Raw genomic sequence first — 6,317 nt, forward strand, 5'->3', positions numbered from 1 at the left:
AATCGTATTGCATTTAAGGACTACAAAGTACAATTTACCACATCCCTTACGAACATTCCAACACTCATAATCCTTGTGGCTAAAAGAAAAAATGCTTTGTTTTAAATACCTTCAACTTTTAGCCACAGCACCCTGTATGTTCTTTTTTGAGATGAAAGAGCCTCAAAATCATCTCACTTGCACCTCCAAACCAAGACCAAGTACTCACTCCATCTTTTTACTGATCTGTGTACACTTCTTGGAATATTTGCAATGGCAAAGACTGCAGAGGTGTTGGGTCCTGCATGGCATAAAGGTTTCACCTCTGGGAAATCAGACACAGGTTCACCACCAGGACATAAGTGAACTCCAAAAAGTAATGGTCAGGGCAGGAAAAGTTATAAGGCAGATGTTGAATACACACCTTAGCGTGGCTCCTCTGCTCCCACATACAACTGGGAGCTGCTTGGGCTGTGCACATTACACACATTACACATGAGATCAACAGGCAGCCCCTTAGCCAGACACATGTGCAAAGTTCTGTTGCACAGATGTAAATCACATGCTGGAATGGACTTAGGATCATGCTTTCCCATGTATTGATATTTCTACTAATAGACATATTGCTTTTCCTGTGTTAATAACCAAAAAGCTTCTCAGAGGCAACAAAAATCCTCCAAGGTAAATTATCCAGTGCATAAATTCAGAATGGAATGATTGTGCTACAACCACAGCTCTAGAAATCATGGCAGCAGCCACAGTGTTGGCTGAGACACACTTTATGTTGCAGCCAAAATCTTTGCTCATCATGTAGTTCTGAAGATTTCCAAACACATCAGTAAACAGCAACACAAATTAATAAAAGAGCTAGGGGGCTGGATGTGCTCTACAGTTCCTTGTTCTTTGGATATGCTCTGTATCCTCTAGGGTAACTTGACAATATGGTCCCATACATATCAGAACAATAATGGAAAAAGGATTGAGAATCAAAAGGAATCATTTTCTTTATCTTTATGGTAAAAGGGCCTTTCTGCAATAGATCAAAAGTATGGTTTTATACTTGCAGAGGGGACATGTACACCCAAACCCAACACACTTGAAGCAGATAAAAACAGAGCACACAGATGGTTGAACTGTCTGGGGTGATGCTCATTAGCATGCCAGCGAATTATTTCGCTCAGTGTGGTTTTGTAGTCTGTTATGCAGCAGTTGCAAACCTACACATAACTACTTGCAAGTGTCAGTCCCTGGACTAACAGGAGAAGGACTGTCAATGATGCCAGGAGGTCTTCCCAGTTCTCTGGCACCACAGAATACCCAGAACATAAACTGGAGCTGGAGCTATCAGAGATGTCTCAGCCTGCTAGCAGGGAGCACACAAAAAGCAAAGGTTGGGAGACCAAATCTGTTTAAGGTGTAGTTTGTGGATAAATAACACAGAGAGTAAAGTACAGATATCATAATCTATTTGGGTTATTTGTATATTAAAATGTGCATGTAATGTACTGGGACTGTTCATCTTTCCATTCACAAAAGATGGATTGAGTGAAGCTCTGAGCAACCTGATCTAGTGGAAGATGCACCTGCCCATGGCAGGAAGGTAGGAAGTAGATGAGCTTTAAGGTCTCTTTAAACCCAAGCCATTCTATGATTCTGTGATTCAGCACCAACTCTGTAACAGAGCAAGTTTGTCTGGGAAATACCAGCAGCATTTAGAAGGTCACTGCACAGGCCTTGCCAAACTAAGAACAATCACCACAGTGGCCTTGACACAGAACTCGCTGCTTTCCTCCAGCTGTGGCCTCAAAATTCCTGATAAAAGCAACCATCAAGCACCTCACATGAGAGCTGCAAGTCCCACCAATTCAAATACTATGAACTTGATGGGATTCCCACAAAAGTTCCAGTGAAAGGTATGAAAACGTTGGTGTCTATTGGGAAGGTAGGGAGAACTGAGCCTGTAGGTTCACTTGAAGGTCTTTGCCAGTCTCCTCTTTAGATTCCTTATCATGGATGGTGTATGGAAACCAGGGACTGGGTTTCTGTGCCACAAGACTCAGTGCTTTCTCTGCTGACATAAAGTGCTCCTGAAGCACCACAGGCTACCAAAGCCCCACCTAAGCAGGTCCCTTGTCCCATCTAGCTAAACTTCAACTTTAACCCTGGGTAGGGGGCTCTTGAAAATCAAAATGAGCTCTTACCTTCTCACCAAAACACCCCAGCAACACCCACACCTGTCCATACTTCATGTCCAACTCTTTCCAAAGGACAAAGGCTCTGCCCAGAAATCTCACCCATCCTTCTCCTCCCAGGTTCCCTGTGCCATCCCATCCGAGGACGTCACCGCTGTGGGCACGGCAGAAAACATGCAGCATGCAGTGAGGTGCAGTGCCACAGCCCCCAGCCCTGCAGCCATGCATTAGGAGCTCTGGAACAAACTCTCCAGCAGGCAGTAAGGAAATGAGGTGGATTAGTGCCAGCTCTTACTCTTTAATTGCAGATATATTCTGTTGGTCACAGTCTCAGGAAAGCACAAGTTCCCTTTTCCTAAAATACATTTCTCTGTTTGTAACTCTTTCAAAGAGCTTGCCAGTGGAGTTTCTTGTATGAAGGGCACTTATTTAGTTCTTCCAGGTTCTTGGGTAGAGACATAAGCTTGCCAAAAGGAATTTATACCAAATTCAGTAATTTTTGCTGCTCTTAACTACCTAATGGGAAGGCTGCAGACATGCCAGTGACAATTTGCACTAAAATTATAAGAGAGACCCCCAGCTACACTCTTCAATGTCTCTCTTTGGTAGAATATATGTACAAACCCAGAGGAAGGAAGCCTAGATATGGAAGATGATCCAGCTGTTTGAATTCCCATCTCTGATCAGCATTCAGGTCTCACCTGTTAGGAAGATTGTTCATCTCACACCCATGCTAGGTGTCTGGGTCCGGTAACAGAACACGCTGAACAAATTTGCTGACTATAGACTAGAGATGTGCACAACACCCATCCTGAATTTGTGTAACAGCTGAGTTTATGCCATGTCACCTTATTGAAGGGTCTTCACACCTTCCTTTGAAGTCTTGGTGACTATTCTCAAAAATGAGACTCACCTCACATGAAATAAAACTTATGGTGAATACCTGCTTTGCAGGAACCTTTTTAATGACAACAAAGTGTTTAAAATCCACTCCCTTCAGTTCTCCTAAACCACCTCTTCTCTGTTTGCCTGTGGACCTTCCCCATGGTTGCTGGGTATTTGTGGTGTGTGTTGTCCACCCCAGAGTCACCTGCCTTAGGGAGAACAGCAAATTAAGGGAGTGGAAGGGAAAGTTAAGGGACTTAACTGGGCAAATCAGTTTATTTCTTTCCCCATTTTAGAGGGAAACTTTCTCTACCTCTGCCTGCCAGTTTACCCTTCTGACTCTGTTGAGCAGAGACTGCTGCCTGCAGAAAAGCATCTCTGCAGAGCACAGTGCTGCCTTGCTCTTGACTGGAACCTAGAGCTGCTGCTGTCATAAAGTAATAACCAATATTAATCACTGTCAGTCTGGTTATATGGATGTCTTCCCTTTGGCTGAATATGCATCTGTATGCATGTCCCAGCCTTCCACACCACAGAGGTGCCAGTTGATTACTCAGTGTGGATAATTACCTGAGCACCCTGCAGGCCTGTGACAGAGTATTGATGCTCTCAGGGCAGTCCTATCAGGGTGCTCTCAGGCACAATTCATCCTGCCCACCTGAAATGAGCCACCTTAGGAGCTGGGAATCCCTAAGGGAGAATCAGATCTTGGAAGTTCCCCTGGGACAGCCCCTGGGTGCCCCTTTGCAGAGCCCCAGGCCCTGGGGAAACGCAGGGCTGCCCTCAGGGGTGTTCTTACGTTGGCACATAACCCATGTACCTATGCAAAGGAAGAAGCTGAGCTACAGCACGAAGGCATTTTGCATCTGGAGGACGTGTTCTCGATGCAGCAAAACATCTTTGTTATGGATGTAACATATGTGGTACTCTTCCTCTGTTTGGCAGGAGATAAGAAAAACAGAAGCAATGCAAAAATGAAAACAAAATGGAGCATATAAGCATCGTGAAACAATTACAATGCTGAATCTCATTAGGATCTAAATCTGGGATTGCCAGTCTTGTTTTAAGACCAGTTTTGTTCAACACCCAGTGACAGAATTTAAAAGCTGACATATCTTGCTGTAATGTGGGCTGCAGTCACAGCTGGTGTAAATCAGAGTAAACTAATGAAGTCAATGGAGCTTCTCTGATTTACACTAGCTGAGGTTATGGCTCAATAAGGTTAGGCTTGCTTTCTAGGAGTGTTCAAGGCAGCCAACTTCTGTGTGTCCTGTGATGAAGTGGTTATTTATAATGGCCTTCAGTGTGGTTTGGAGCCAAATTTCCACATCAAAAGTAGCTTTATAAGAGATATCCTTACAGTGAGGTTCAGTGCAAAATCATGACTTCAGAAGCCAGCTTTCCTCATGCACTCAAGTATTTGATTTCAGCCTGAAAACCATTTGAGAAGCCAAGAAAAGCAGAGCCATTCCTGCCTACTTCCCCAGCTCTGCTTCATCTTTGAGTCGCCTGCATATCCAGCAGGCCCCGACCTACACTGCCCATTTATCAAGGCGAGTTACTCTAAGTGTCTGTTTATTTATGTTCAGAAATTCCCAGTAAGACAGACAAGCTTCATGCTCAACCTGAAAAATTGGGGAATGGGCGTGGAGTTCTTACCAGTTCCAGACCTATTGGTTTGACTTGGCCCCTAGAGCAAATAAAACACAATAACATGTCCCGGAGTCACAGCGAGAGGTGGAGGTCACAAGAAAACAGATCACGTCTTTCACAGCTCCTCAGCTTCACTGCACTGAGTTATGGCTCCTATTATTTACTTACTGGATTCTCCACCCTGTGTGCACGCTCCAAACATTCAAAAAGCAGCAGGTCTCTGCTTCAAAGGACTGACAGGCAAGAGAGAGAGAGAGGAAAATCTGTCCTGAAGCTACAGTAACCTCCTCCTCAGTTTGATCTGAAAGGTCAGATGTTCTCACAGCCCTCAGCTGACTCCTGCCATGTGCTGAGCCAGCCTACAGTCCTGCACCTCTGTGCTCTCCTCTGCTGAGTTAAACTGCCAGATTCTCCTGGCAAAGCTGTTCCCAGCACAGCCAAACTTGCTCGAGGTGGGCTTTTCCAGAAGGATATTGGTTTTTTTCTTAGGAGAACCCTGCTCCCTGCATGTCCAGCCTTGGTCTGTCAGCTGTCCAGAAAACATCACAGGCTCTTTCACTGACCTTGCCACTTTGAAACAGATTGATTTCTTTAGAACTTAGTGCTAAAAATGCATGTCTTGATCTGAGCTGTTGAGATCCCATACCAGGGCTGAAGCCTCTCCGAACCTCCTGAGTAGTTTCTGCATCTCCTGTGGAGAGTGCTGCCTTCTTCTACACACTCTTCAGTGGGTTTAATCCTCCAGGAGCTCACTGGAGACAACTTTGTGGCGATGCTTCCAAAAAGGGAAACTTCTGCACTGCCAGCAGCAGAGAGCTCCACACACGGACTGAACGTGAAACACCAGCGCGCAAGAGCCTGCCTCACATCTGAACCTCTTGGGAAGTACCACGTTCTCCTAAAAAGCACAGGATCATCCCCCTCTTTCATACCCTCAGGTTTTGCTTTTGGTCTCTTCTCTCTTCACAAAACATGTGATAAATATTTGCTCATTAAGAACTGCAATCTTCTTTTCCAGGGATGTTCCTGGTCCCTCTTGGCAGATGGTGGCAGAGCCCCATTCAGTCACTGATCATTCACCAGCCTCCCAAACCAGTTGGGATTTTTCTCAGTACCCAGCACACCAGCTGAGTGCTGTCTTTGTGGGTACTGAAATACCACTCACTGTTCTCCCCTTATTAGGTTTTTTTAGGTTTTGTTCTGTGTAGATATTTTTACCTTGTATTTGTGACTTAATATGGAGCCCAAGTGAAGCCAGAAAATAATTTCACTATTAAACCCATCATGTGTGTCATTTGACATTTGGGTAGGCAGTTCCACTAAAGCATCATAAATGCAAAACATTTCTGCTCCCCTCTACTCCTGTGCCTTGATCAAAGGACTATGACTAATTGTTCCTAAAAGTTTGTTGGGTTCACTTGTTACTTAAGACAAATAATTTTCTACTTACATATTTCACAGAGATGTATTGGTTTTTTGTTACATTACTTACGTTCTCCTCAGAAACACTCTCACAAACCATAGAAAGATCTACTATCACCTGTGTGCTCTGATTTTCTCTCAGCTTCTCCAGATGAAGCCAATTTGGAGTTAGATTTTTTTCTTAGC

Source organism: Agelaius phoeniceus, chromosome 3, assembly GCF_051311805.1.
Source record: "Agelaius phoeniceus isolate bAgePho1 chromosome 3, bAgePho1.hap1, whole genome shotgun sequence".
Classification (NCBI taxonomy): Eukaryota; Metazoa; Chordata; class Aves; order Passeriformes; family Icteridae; genus Agelaius; species Agelaius phoeniceus.